The sequence below is a fragment of the Hypomesus nipponensis genome, chromosome 25, assembly GCF_054491055.1.
Source record: "Hypomesus nipponensis isolate SF chromosome 25, ASM5449105v1, whole genome shotgun sequence".
Lineage (NCBI taxonomy): Eukaryota > Metazoa > Chordata > Actinopteri > Osmeriformes > Osmeridae > Hypomesus > Hypomesus nipponensis.
This window is the reverse complement of record NC_140385.1, coordinates 13,710,001-13,720,000: the sequence shown is the minus strand read 5'-3', so window position 1 is coordinate 13,720,000 and position 10,000 is coordinate 13,710,001. Positions and strand designations below refer to the sequence as shown.

Here is a 10,000-nt window from a genome sequence, read left to right as displayed (position 1 = left end):
ATTGCTAAATCTGTATATGGATAAGTAGCCTATGGTTGTCAACTTATTTCGTACGGCCATACCAGCCTGGCAACGCCCGATCTTGTCTGATCTCGGAAGCTAAGCAGGGTCGGGCCTGGTTAGTACTTGGATGGGAGACCGCCTGGGAATACCAGGTGCTGTATGCTCTTTTGCTCATTCACTTAGAAACTGAAATCTTGCAATATGCACAAGTAGTCCTTCATGAAAGGGGCTGGAAGCTGTTTTCATTTTGACACGAGAGAGAGAGAGAGAGACCACCTTGCATTGTCAATTGCTAAATCTGTATATGGATAAGTAGCCTATGGTTGTCAACTTATTTCGTACGGCCATACCAGCCTGGCAACGCCCGATCTCGTCTGATCTCGGAAGCTAAGCAGGGTCGGGCCTGGTTAGTACTTGGATGGGAGACCGCCTGGGAATACCAGGTGCTGTATGCTCTTTTGCTCATTCACTTAGAAACTGAAATCTTGCAATATGCACAAGTAGTCCTTCATGAAAGGGGCTGGAAGCTGTTTTCATTTTGACACGAGAGAGAGAGAGAGAGACCACCTTGCATTGTCAATTGCTAAATCTGTATATGGATAAGTAGCCTATGGTTGTCAACTTATTTCGTACGGCCATACCAGCCTGGCAACGCCCGATCTCGTCTGATCTCGGAAGCTAAGCAGGGTCGGGCCTGGTTAGTACTTGGATGGGAGACCGCCTGGGAATACCAGGTGCTGTATGCTCTTTTGCTCATTCACTTAGAAACTGAAATCTTGCAATATGCACAAGTAGTCCTTCATGAAAGGGGCTGGAAGCTGTTTTCATTTTGACACGAGAGAGAGAGAGAGAGAGAGAGAGACCACCTTGCATTGTCAATTGCTAAATCTGTATATGGATAAGTAGCCTATGGTTGTCAACTTATTTCGTACGGCCATACCAGCCTGGCAACGCCCGATCTCGTCTGATCTCGGAAGCTAATCAGGGTCGGGCCTGGTTAGTACTTGGATGGGAGACCGCCTGGGAATACCAGGTGCTGTATGCTCTTTTGCTCATTCACTTAGAAACTGACATCTTGCAATATGCACAAGTAGTCCTTCATGAAAGGGGCTGGAAGTTGTTTTCATTTTGACACGAGAGAGAGAGAGAGAGAGACTACCTTGCATTGTCAATTGCTAAATCTGTATATGGATAAGTAGCCTATGGTTGTCAACTTATTTCGTACGGCCATACCAGCCTGGCAACGCCCGATCTCGTCTGATCTCGGAAGCTAAGCAGGGTCGGGCCTGGTTAGTACTTGGATGGGAGACCGCCTGGGAATACCAGGTGCTGTATGCTCTTTTGCTCATTCACTTAGAAACTGAAATCTTGCAATATGCACAAGTAGTCCTTCATGAAAGGGGCTGGAAGCTGTTTTCATTTTGACACGAGAGAGAGAGAGAGAGAGAGAGAGACCACCTTGCATTGTCAATTGCTAAATCTGTATATGGATAAGTAGCCTATGGTTGTCAACTTATTTCGTACGGCCATACCAGCCTGGCAACGCCCGATCTCGTCTGATCTCGGAAGCTAAGCAGGGTCGGGCCTGGTTAGTACTTGGATGGGAGACCGCCTGGGAATACCAGGTGCTGTATGCTCTTTTGCTCATTCACTTAGAAACTGACATCTTGCAATATGCACAAGTAGTCCTTCATGAAAGGGGCTGGAAGCTGTTTTCATTTTGACACGAGAGAGAGAGAGAGAGAGACCACCTTGCATTGTCAATTGCTAAATCTGTATATGGATAAGTAGCCTATGGTTGTCAACTTATTTCGTACGGCCATACCAGCCTGGCAACGCCCGATCTCGTCTGATCTCAGAAGCTAAGCAGGGTCGGGCCTGGTTAGTACTTGGATGGGAGACCGCCTGGGAATACCAGGTGCTGTATGCTCTTTTGCTCATTCACTTAGAAACTGAAATCTTGCAATATGCACAAGTAGTCCTTCATGAAAGGGGCTGGAAGCTGTTTTCATTTTGACACGAGAGAGAGAGAGAGAGACCACCTTGCATTGTCAATTGCTAAATCTGTATATGGATAAGTAGCCTATGGTTGTCAACTTATTTCGTACGGCCATACCAGCCTGGCAACGCCCGATCTCGTCTGATCTCGGAAGCTAAGCAGGGTCGGGCCTGGTTAGTACTTGGATGGGAGACCGCCTGGGAATACCAGGTGCTGTATGCTCTTTTGCTCATTCACTTAGAAACTGACATCTTGCAATATGCACAAGTAGTCCTTCATGAAAGGGGCTGGAAGCTGTTTTCATTCTGACACGAGAGAGAGAGAGAGAGAGAGAGACCACCTTGCATTGTCAATTGCTAAATCTGTATATGGATAAGTAGCCTATGGTTGTCATCTTATTTCGTACGGCCATACCAGCCTGGCAACGCCTGATCTCGTCTGATCTCGGAAGCTAAGCAGGGTCGGGCCTGGTTAGTACTTGGATGGGAGACCGCCTGGGAATACCTGGTGCTGTATGCTCTTTTGCTCATTCACTTAGAAACTGAAATCTTGCAATATGCACAAGTAGTCCTTCATGAAAGGGGCTGGAAGCTGTTTTCATTTTGACACGAGAGAGAGAGAGAGAGAGACAGAGACCACCTTGCATTGTCAATTGCTAAATCTGTATATGGATAAGTAGCCTATGGTTGTCAACTTATTTTGTACGGCCATACCAGCCTGGCAACGCCCGATCTCGTCTGATCTCGGAAGCTAAGCAGGGTCGGGCCTGGTTAGTACTTGGATGGGAGACCGCCTGGGAATACCAGGTGCTGTATGCTCTTTTGCTCATTCACTTAGAAACTGAAATCTTGCAATATGCACAAGTAGTCCTTCATGAAAGGGGCTGGAAGCTGTTTTCATTTTGACACGAGAGAGAGAGAGAGAGACCACCTTGCATTGTCAATTGCTAAATCTGTATATGGATAAGTAGCCTATGGTTGTCAACTTATTTCGTACGGCCATACCAGCCTGGCAACGCCCGATCTCGTCTGATCTCGGAAGCTAAGCAGGGTCGGGCCTGGTTAGTACTTGGATGGGAGACCGCCTGGGAATACCAGGTGCTGTATGCTCTTTTGCTCATTCACTTAGAAACTGAAATCTTGCAATATGCACAAGTAGTCCTTCATGAAAGGGGCTGGAAGCTGTTTTCATTTTGACACGAGAGAGAGAGAGAGAGAGAGAGAGACCACCTTGCATTGTCAATTGCTAAATCTGTATATGGATAAGTAGCCTATGGTTGTCAACTTATTTCGTACGGCCATACCAGCCTGGCAACGCCCGATCTCGTCTGATCTCGGAAGCTAATCAGGGTCGGGCCTGGTTAGTACTTGGATGGGAGACCGCCTGGGAATACCAGGTGCTGTATGCTCTTTTGCTCATTCACTTAGAAACTGACATCTTGCAATATGCACAAGTAGTCCTTCATGAAAGGGGCTGGAAGTTGTTTTCATTTTGACACGAGAGAGAGAGAGAGAGAGACTACCTTGCATTGTCAATTGCTAAATCTGTATATGGATAAGTAGCCTATGGTTGTCAACTTATTTCGTACGGCCATACCAGCCTGGCAACGCCCGATCTCGTCTGATCTCGGAAGCTAAGCAGGGTCGGGCCTGGTTAGTACTTGGATGGGAGACCGCCTGGGAATACCAGGTGCTGTATGCTCTTTTGCTCATTCACTTAGAAACTGAAATCTTGCAATATGCACAAGTAGTCCTTCATGAAAGGGGCTGGAAGCTGTTTTCATTTTGACACGAGAGAGAGAGAGAGAGAGAGAGAGACCACCTTGCATTGTCAATTGCTAAATCTGTATATGGATAAGTAGCCTATGGTTGTCAACTTATTTCGTACGGCCATACCAGCCTGGCAACGCCCGATCTCGTCTGATCTCGGAAGCTAAGCAGGGTCGGGCCTGGTTAGTACTTGGATGGGAGACCGCCTGGGAATACCAGGTGCTGTATGCTCTTTTGCTCATTCACTTAGAAACTGACATCTTGCAATATGCACAAGTAGTCCTTCATGAAAGGGGCTGGAAGCTGTTTTCATTTTGACACGAGAGAGAGAGAGAGAGAGACCACCTTGCATTGTCAATTGCTAAATCTGTATATGGATAAGTAGCCTATGGTTGTCAACTTATTTCGTACGGCCATACCAGCCTGGCAACGCCCGATCTCGTCTGATCTCAGAAGCTAAGCAGGGTCGGGCCTGGTTAGTACTTGGATGGGAGACCGCCTGGGAATACCAGGTGCTGTATGCTCTTTTGCTCATTCACTTAGAAACTGAAATCTTGCAATATGCACAAGTAGTCCTTCATGAAAGGGGCTGGAAGCTGTTTTCATTTTGACACGAGAGAGAGAGAGAGAGACCACCTTGCATTGTCAATTGCTAAATCTGTATATGGATAAGTAGCCTATGGTTGTCAACTTATTTCGTACGGCCATACCAGCCTGGCAACGCCCGATCTCGTCTGATCTCGGAAGCTAAGCAGGGTCGGGCCTGGTTAGTACTTGGATGGGAGACCGCCTGGGAATACCAGGTGCTGTATGCTCTTTTGCTCATTCACTTAGAAACTGACATCTTGCAATATGCACAAGTAGTCCTTCATGAAAGGGGCTGGAAGCTGTTTTCATTCTGACACGAGAGAGAGAGAGAGAGAGAGAGACCACCTTGCATTGTCAATTGCTAAATCTGTATATGGATAAGTAGCCTATGGTTGTCATCTTATTTCGTACGGCCATACCAGCCTGGCAACGCCTGATCTCGTCTGATCTCGGAAGCTAAGCAGGGTCGGGCCTGGTTAGTACTTGGATGGGAGACCGCCTGGGAATACCTGGTGCTGTATGCTCTTTTGCTCATTCACTTAGAAACTGAAATCTTGCAATATGCACAAGTAGTCCTTCATGAAAGGGGCTGGAAGCTGTTTTCATTTTGACACGAGAGAGAGAGAGAGAGAGACAGAGACCACCTTGCATTGTCAATTGCTAAATCTGTATATGGATAAGTAGCCTATGGTTGTCAACTTATTTTGTACGGCCATACCAGCCTGGCAACGCCCGATCTCGTCTGATCTCGGAAGCTAAGCAGGGTCGGGCCTGGTTAGTACTTGGATGGGAGACCGCCTGGGAATACCAGGTGCTGTATGCTCTTTTGCTCATTCACTTAGAAACTGAAATCTTGCAATATGCACAAGTAGTCCTTCATGAAAGGGGCTGGAAGCTGTTTTCATTTTGACACGAGAGAGAGAGAGAGAGAGACTACCTTGCATTGTCAATTGCTAAATCTGTATATGGATAAGTAGCCTATGGTTGTCAACTTATTTCGTACGGCCATACCAGCCTGGCAACGCCCGATCTCGTCTGATCTCGGAAGCTAAGCAGGGTCGGGCCTGGTTAGTACTTGGATGGGAGACCGCCTGGGAATACCAGGTGCTGTATGCTCTTTTGCTCATTCACTTAGAAACTGAAATCTTGCAATATGCACAAGTAGTCCTTCATGAAAGGGGCTGGAAGCTGTTTTCATTTTGACACGAGAGAGAGAGAGAGAGAGAGAGAGAGACCACCTTGCATTGTCAATTGCTAAATCTGTATATGGATAAGTAGCCTATGGTTGTCAACTTATTTCGTACGGCCATACCAGCCTGGCAACGCCCGATCTCGTCTGATCTCGGAAGCTAAGCAGGGTCGGGCCTGGTTAGTACTTGGATGGGAGACCGCCTGGGAATACCAGGTGCTGTATGCTCTTTTGCTCATTCACTTAGAAACTGAAATCTTGCAATATGCACAAGTAGTCCTTCATGAAAGGGGCTGGAAGCTGTTTTCATTTTGACACGAGAGAGAGAGAGAGAGAGACCACCTTGCATTGTCAATTGCTAAATCTGTATATGGATAAGTAGCCTATGGTTGTCAACTTGTTTCGTACGGCCATACCAGCCTGGCAACGCCCGATCTCGTCTGATCTCGGAAGCTAAGCAGGGTCGGACCTGGTTAGTACTTGTATGGGAGACCGCCTGGGAATACCAGGTGCTGTATGCTCTTTTGCTCATTCACTTAGAAACTGAAATCTTGCAATATGCACAAGTAGTCCTTCATGAAAGGGGCTGGAAGCTGTTTTCATTTTGACACGAGAGAGAGAGAGAGAGAGAGAGAGAGACTACCTTGCATTGTCAATTGCTAAATCTGTATATGGATAAGTAGCCTATGGTTGTCAACTTATTTCGTACGGCCATACCAGCCTGGCAACGCCCGATCTCGTCTGATCTCGGAAGCTAAGCAGGGTCGGGCCTGGTTAGTACTTGGATGGGAGACCGCCTGGGAATACCAGGTGCTGTATGCTCTTTTGCTCATTCACTTAGAAACTGAAATCTTGCAATATGCACAAGTAGTCCTTCATGAAAGGGGCTGGAAGCTGTTTTCATTTTGACACGAGAGAGAGAGAGAGAGAGACAGAGACCACCTTGCATTGTCAATTGCTAAATCTGTATATGGATAAGTAGCCTATGGTTGTCAACTTGTTTCGTACGGCCATACCAGCCTGGCAACGCCCGATCTCGTCTGATCTCGGAAGCTAAGCAGGGTCGGACCTGGTTAGTACTTGTATGGGAGACCGCCTGGGAATACCAGGTGCTGTATGCTCTTTTGCTCATTCACTTAGAAACTGAAATCTTGCAATATGCACAAGTAGTCCTTCATGAAAGGGGCTGGAAGCTGTTTTCATTTTGACACGAGAGAGAGAGAGAGAGAGAGAGAGACAGAGACCACCTTGCATTGTCAATTGCTAAATCTGTATATGGATAAGTAGCCTATGGTTGTCAACTTATTTCGTACGGCCATACCAGCCTGGCAACGCCCGATCTCGTCTGATCTCGGAAGCTAAGCAGGGTCGGGCCTGGTTAGTACTTGGATGGGAGACCGCCTGGGAATACCAGGTGCTGTATGCTCTTTTGCTCATTCACTTAGAAACTGAAATCTTGCAATATGCACAAGTAGTCCTTCATGAAAGGGGCTGGAAGCTGTTTTCATTTTGACACGAGAGAGAGAGAGAGAGAGAGAGACCACCTTGCATTGTCAATTGCTAAATCTGTATATGGATAAGTAGCCTATGGTTGTCAACTTATTTCGTACGGCCATACCAGCCTGGCAACGCCCGATCTCGTCTGATCTCGGAAGCTAAGCAGGGTCGGGCCTGGTTAGTACTTGGATGGGAGACCGCCTGGGAATACCAGGTGCTGTATGCTCTTTTGCTCATTCACTTAGAAACTGAAATCTTGCAATATGCACAAGTAGTCCTTCATGAAAGGGGCTGGAAGCTGTTTTCATTTTGACACGAGAGAGAGAGAGACTACCTTGCATTGTCAATTGCTAAATCTGTATATGGATAAGTAGCCTATGGTTGTCAACTTATTTCGTACGGCCATACCAGCCTGGCAACGCCCGATCTCTTCTGATCTCGGAAGCTAAGCAGGGTCGGGCCTGGTTAGTACTTGGATGGGAGACCGCCTGGGAATACCAGGTGCCGTATGCTCTTTTGCTCATTCACTTAGAAACTGAAATCTTGCAATATGCACAAGTAGTCCTTCATGAAAGGGGCTGGAAGCTGTTTTCATTTTGACACGAGAGAGAGAGAGAGACAGAGACCACCTTGCATTGTCAATTGCTAAATCTGTATATGGATAAGTAGCCTATGGTTGTCAACTTATTTCGTACGGCCATACCAGCCTGGCAACGCCCGATCTTGTCTGATCTCGGAAGCTAAGCAGGGTCGGGCCTGGTTAGTACTTGGATGGGAGACCGCCTGGGAATACCAGGTGCTGTATGCTCTTTTGCTCATTCACTTAGAAACTGAAATCTTGCAATATGCACAAGTAGTCCTTCATGAAAGGGGCTGGAAGCTGTTTTCATTTTGACACGAGAGAGAGAGACCACCTTGCATTGTCAATTGCTAAATCTGTATATGGATAAGTAGCCTATGGTTGTCAACTTATTTCGTACGGCCATACCAGCCTGGCAACGCCCGATCTTGTCTGATCTCGGAAGCTAAGCAGGGTCGGGCCTGGTTAGTACTTGGATGGGAGACCGCCTGGGAATACCAGGTGCTGTATGCTCTTTTGCTCATTCACTTAGAAACTGAAATCTTGCAATATGCACAAGTAGTCCTTCATGAAAGGGGCTGGAAGCTGTTTTCATTTTGACACGAGAGAGAGAGAGAGAGACCACCTTGCATTGTCAATTGCTAAATCTGTATATGGATAAGTAGCCTATGGTTGTCAACTTATTTCGTACGGCCATACCAGCCTGGCAACGCCTGATCTCGTCTGATCTCGGAAGCTAAGCAGGGTCGGGCCTGGTTAGTACTTGGATGGGAGACCGCCTGGGAATACCAGGTGCTGTATGCTCTTTTGCTCATTCACTTAGAAACTGAAATCTTGCAATATGCACAAGTAGTCCTTCATGAAAGGGGCTGGAAGCTGTTTTCATTTTGACACGAGAGAGAGAGAGAGAGAGAGAGAGACCACCTTGCATTGTCAATTGCTAAATCTGTATATGGATAAGTAGCCTATGGTTGTCAACTTATTTCGTACGGCCATACCAGCCTGGCAACGCCCGATCTCGTCTGATCTCGGAAGCTAATCAGGGTCGGGCCTGGTTAGTACTTGGATGGGAGACCGCCTGGGAATACCAGGTGCTGTATGCTCTTTTGCTCATTCACTTAGAAACTGACATCTTGCAATATGCACAAGTAGTCCTTCATGAAAGGGGCTGGAAGCTGTTTTCATTTTGACACGAGAGAGAGAGAGAGAGAGACTACCTTGCATTGTCAATTGCTAAATCTGTATATGGATAAGTAGCCTATGGTTGTCAACTTATTTCGTACGGCCATACCAGCCTGGCAACGCCCGATCTCATCTGATCTCGGAAGCTAAGCAGGGTCGGGCCTGGTTAGTACTTGGATGGGAGACCGCCTGGGAATACCAGGTGCTGTATGCTCTTTTGCTCATTCACTTAGAAACTGAAATCTTGCAATATGCACAAGTAGTCCTTCATGAAAGGGGCTGGAAGCTGTTTTCATTTTGACACGAGAGAGAGAGAGAGAGAGAGAGAGACCACCTTGCATTGTCAATTGCTAAATCTGTATATGGATAAGTAGCCTATGGTTGTCAACTTATTTCGTACGGCCATACCAGCCTGGCAACGCCCGATCTCGTCTGATCTCGGAAGCTAAGCAGGGTCGGGCCTGGTTAGTACTTGGATGGGAGACCGCCTGGGAATACCAGGTGCTGTATGCTCTTTTGCTCATTCACTTAGAAACTGAAATCTTGCAATATGCACAAGTAGTCCTTCATGAAAGGGGCTGGAAGCTGTTTTCATTTTGACACGAGAGAGAGAGAGAGAGAGAGAGACCACCTTGCATTGTCAATTGCTAAATCTGTATATGGATAAGTAGCCTATGGTTGTCAACTTATTTCGTACGGCCATACCAGCCTGGCAACGCCCGATCTCGTCTGATCTCAGAAGCTAAGCAGGGTCGGGCCTGGTTAGTACTTGGATGGGAGACCGCCTGGGAATACCAGGTGCTGTATGCTCTTTTGCTCATTCACTTAGAAACTGAAATCTTGCAATATGCACAAGTAGTCCTTCATGAAAGGGGCTGGAAGCTGTTTTCATTTTGACACGAGAGAGAGAGAGAGAGACCACCTTGCATTGTCAATTGCTAAATCTGTATATGGATAAGTAGCCTATGGTTGTCAACTTATTTCGTACGGCCATACCAGCCTGGCAACGCCCGATCTCGTCTGATCTCGGAAGCTAAGCAGGGTCGGGCCTGGTTAGTACTTGGATGGGAGACCGCCTGGGAATACCAGGTGCTGTATGCTCTTTTGCTCATTCACTTAGAAACTGACATCTTGCAATATGCACAAGTAGTCCTTCATGAAAGGGGCTGGAAGCTGTTTTCATTCTGACACGA

The 10,000-nt window shown here is 47.0% G+C and overlaps 34 non-coding genes across 34 annotated transcripts; all 34 read left to right on the top strand.

The window, feature by feature from the left end:
* The first annotated feature begins 48 nt into the window (after positions 1-48).
* Positions 49-167, top strand: LOC146222937 (5S ribosomal RNA). Its single transcript, XR_014750042.1, has one exon. It is a non-coding gene; the product is annotated as a 5S ribosomal RNA (ribosomal RNA).
* A 172-nt stretch (positions 168-339) lies between these two features.
* Positions 340-458, top strand: LOC146222936 (5S ribosomal RNA). Its single transcript, XR_014750522.1, has one exon. It is a non-coding gene; the product is annotated as a 5S ribosomal RNA (ribosomal RNA).
* Positions 459-630: 172 nt separating this feature from the next.
* LOC146222935 (5S ribosomal RNA) lies at positions 631-749 on the top strand. Its single transcript, XR_014750521.1, has one exon. It is a non-coding gene; the product is annotated as a 5S ribosomal RNA (ribosomal RNA).
* A 180-nt stretch (positions 750-929) lies between these two features.
* On the top strand, positions 930-1,048 carry LOC146222934 (5S ribosomal RNA). Its single transcript, XR_014749682.1, has one exon. It is a non-coding gene; the product is annotated as a 5S ribosomal RNA (ribosomal RNA).
* Positions 1,049-1,222: 174 nt separating this feature from the next.
* On the top strand, positions 1,223-1,341 carry LOC146222933 (5S ribosomal RNA). The gene has a single exon (XR_014750519.1). It is a non-coding gene; the product is annotated as a 5S ribosomal RNA (ribosomal RNA).
* A 180-nt stretch (positions 1,342-1,521) lies between these two features.
* LOC146222932 (5S ribosomal RNA) lies at positions 1,522-1,640 on the top strand. Its single transcript, XR_014750518.1, has one exon. It is a non-coding gene; the product is annotated as a 5S ribosomal RNA (ribosomal RNA).
* A 174-nt stretch (positions 1,641-1,814) lies between these two features.
* Positions 1,815-1,933, top strand: LOC146222931 (5S ribosomal RNA). Its single transcript, XR_014750284.1, has one exon. It is a non-coding gene; the product is annotated as a 5S ribosomal RNA (ribosomal RNA).
* A 172-nt stretch (positions 1,934-2,105) lies between these two features.
* On the top strand, positions 2,106-2,224 carry LOC146222930 (5S ribosomal RNA). Its single transcript, XR_014750517.1, has one exon. It is a non-coding gene; the product is annotated as a 5S ribosomal RNA (ribosomal RNA).
* A 178-nt stretch (positions 2,225-2,402) lies between these two features.
* LOC146222929 (5S ribosomal RNA) lies at positions 2,403-2,521 on the top strand. The gene has a single exon (XR_014749865.1). It is a non-coding gene; the product is annotated as a 5S ribosomal RNA (ribosomal RNA).
* Positions 2,522-2,701: 180 nt separating this feature from the next.
* LOC146222928 (5S ribosomal RNA) lies at positions 2,702-2,820 on the top strand. The gene has a single exon (XR_014749248.1). It is a non-coding gene; the product is annotated as a 5S ribosomal RNA (ribosomal RNA).
* Positions 2,821-2,992: 172 nt separating this feature from the next.
* On the top strand, positions 2,993-3,111 carry LOC146222927 (5S ribosomal RNA). Its single transcript, XR_014750516.1, has one exon. It is a non-coding gene; the product is annotated as a 5S ribosomal RNA (ribosomal RNA).
* Positions 3,112-3,291: 180 nt separating this feature from the next.
* LOC146222926 (5S ribosomal RNA) lies at positions 3,292-3,410 on the top strand. The gene has a single exon (XR_014749681.1). It is a non-coding gene; the product is annotated as a 5S ribosomal RNA (ribosomal RNA).
* A 174-nt stretch (positions 3,411-3,584) lies between these two features.
* Positions 3,585-3,703, top strand: LOC146222925 (5S ribosomal RNA). The gene has a single exon (XR_014750515.1). It is a non-coding gene; the product is annotated as a 5S ribosomal RNA (ribosomal RNA).
* A 180-nt stretch (positions 3,704-3,883) lies between these two features.
* Positions 3,884-4,002, top strand: LOC146222924 (5S ribosomal RNA). Its single transcript, XR_014750514.1, has one exon. It is a non-coding gene; the product is annotated as a 5S ribosomal RNA (ribosomal RNA).
* Positions 4,003-4,176: 174 nt separating this feature from the next.
* LOC146222923 (5S ribosomal RNA) lies at positions 4,177-4,295 on the top strand. The gene has a single exon (XR_014750283.1). It is a non-coding gene; the product is annotated as a 5S ribosomal RNA (ribosomal RNA).
* Positions 4,296-4,467: 172 nt separating this feature from the next.
* On the top strand, positions 4,468-4,586 carry LOC146222922 (5S ribosomal RNA). Its single transcript, XR_014750513.1, has one exon. It is a non-coding gene; the product is annotated as a 5S ribosomal RNA (ribosomal RNA).
* Positions 4,587-4,764: 178 nt separating this feature from the next.
* Positions 4,765-4,883, top strand: LOC146222921 (5S ribosomal RNA). Its single transcript, XR_014749863.1, has one exon. It is a non-coding gene; the product is annotated as a 5S ribosomal RNA (ribosomal RNA).
* Positions 4,884-5,063: 180 nt separating this feature from the next.
* On the top strand, positions 5,064-5,182 carry LOC146222920 (5S ribosomal RNA). The gene has a single exon (XR_014749247.1). It is a non-coding gene; the product is annotated as a 5S ribosomal RNA (ribosomal RNA).
* Positions 5,183-5,356: 174 nt separating this feature from the next.
* Positions 5,357-5,475, top strand: LOC146222919 (5S ribosomal RNA). The gene has a single exon (XR_014750512.1). It is a non-coding gene; the product is annotated as a 5S ribosomal RNA (ribosomal RNA).
* A 182-nt stretch (positions 5,476-5,657) lies between these two features.
* On the top strand, positions 5,658-5,776 carry LOC146222918 (5S ribosomal RNA). Its single transcript, XR_014750511.1, has one exon. It is a non-coding gene; the product is annotated as a 5S ribosomal RNA (ribosomal RNA).
* Positions 5,777-5,950: 174 nt separating this feature from the next.
* Positions 5,951-6,069, top strand: LOC146222917 (5S ribosomal RNA). Its single transcript, XR_014750313.1, has one exon. It is a non-coding gene; the product is annotated as a 5S ribosomal RNA (ribosomal RNA).
* Positions 6,070-6,251: 182 nt separating this feature from the next.
* Positions 6,252-6,370, top strand: LOC146222916 (5S ribosomal RNA). The gene has a single exon (XR_014750510.1). It is a non-coding gene; the product is annotated as a 5S ribosomal RNA (ribosomal RNA).
* Positions 6,371-6,550: 180 nt separating this feature from the next.
* LOC146222915 (5S ribosomal RNA) lies at positions 6,551-6,669 on the top strand. Its single transcript, XR_014750312.1, has one exon. It is a non-coding gene; the product is annotated as a 5S ribosomal RNA (ribosomal RNA).
* Positions 6,670-6,855: 186 nt separating this feature from the next.
* On the top strand, positions 6,856-6,974 carry LOC146222914 (5S ribosomal RNA). The gene has a single exon (XR_014750508.1). It is a non-coding gene; the product is annotated as a 5S ribosomal RNA (ribosomal RNA).
* Positions 6,975-7,152: 178 nt separating this feature from the next.
* On the top strand, positions 7,153-7,271 carry LOC146222913 (5S ribosomal RNA). The gene has a single exon (XR_014750507.1). It is a non-coding gene; the product is annotated as a 5S ribosomal RNA (ribosomal RNA).
* Positions 7,272-7,439: 168 nt separating this feature from the next.
* LOC146222912 (5S ribosomal RNA) lies at positions 7,440-7,558 on the top strand. Its single transcript, XR_014748886.1, has one exon. It is a non-coding gene; the product is annotated as a 5S ribosomal RNA (ribosomal RNA).
* A 176-nt stretch (positions 7,559-7,734) lies between these two features.
* On the top strand, positions 7,735-7,853 carry LOC146222911 (5S ribosomal RNA). The gene has a single exon (XR_014750040.1). It is a non-coding gene; the product is annotated as a 5S ribosomal RNA (ribosomal RNA).
* Positions 7,854-8,019: 166 nt separating this feature from the next.
* On the top strand, positions 8,020-8,138 carry LOC146222910 (5S ribosomal RNA). Its single transcript, XR_014750039.1, has one exon. It is a non-coding gene; the product is annotated as a 5S ribosomal RNA (ribosomal RNA).
* Positions 8,139-8,310: 172 nt separating this feature from the next.
* Positions 8,311-8,429, top strand: LOC146222909 (5S ribosomal RNA). Its single transcript, XR_014749534.1, has one exon. It is a non-coding gene; the product is annotated as a 5S ribosomal RNA (ribosomal RNA).
* A 180-nt stretch (positions 8,430-8,609) lies between these two features.
* On the top strand, positions 8,610-8,728 carry LOC146222908 (5S ribosomal RNA). The gene has a single exon (XR_014749680.1). It is a non-coding gene; the product is annotated as a 5S ribosomal RNA (ribosomal RNA).
* Positions 8,729-8,902: 174 nt separating this feature from the next.
* On the top strand, positions 8,903-9,021 carry LOC146222907 (5S ribosomal RNA). Its single transcript, XR_014747259.1, has one exon. It is a non-coding gene; the product is annotated as a 5S ribosomal RNA (ribosomal RNA).
* Positions 9,022-9,201: 180 nt separating this feature from the next.
* LOC146222906 (5S ribosomal RNA) lies at positions 9,202-9,320 on the top strand. Its single transcript, XR_014750506.1, has one exon. It is a non-coding gene; the product is annotated as a 5S ribosomal RNA (ribosomal RNA).
* Positions 9,321-9,498: 178 nt separating this feature from the next.
* LOC146222905 (5S ribosomal RNA) lies at positions 9,499-9,617 on the top strand. Its single transcript, XR_014750282.1, has one exon. It is a non-coding gene; the product is annotated as a 5S ribosomal RNA (ribosomal RNA).
* A 172-nt stretch (positions 9,618-9,789) lies between these two features.
* On the top strand, positions 9,790-9,908 carry LOC146222904 (5S ribosomal RNA). The gene has a single exon (XR_014750505.1). It is a non-coding gene; the product is annotated as a 5S ribosomal RNA (ribosomal RNA).
* The last annotated feature ends 92 nt before the right edge of the window (positions 9,909-10,000 follow it).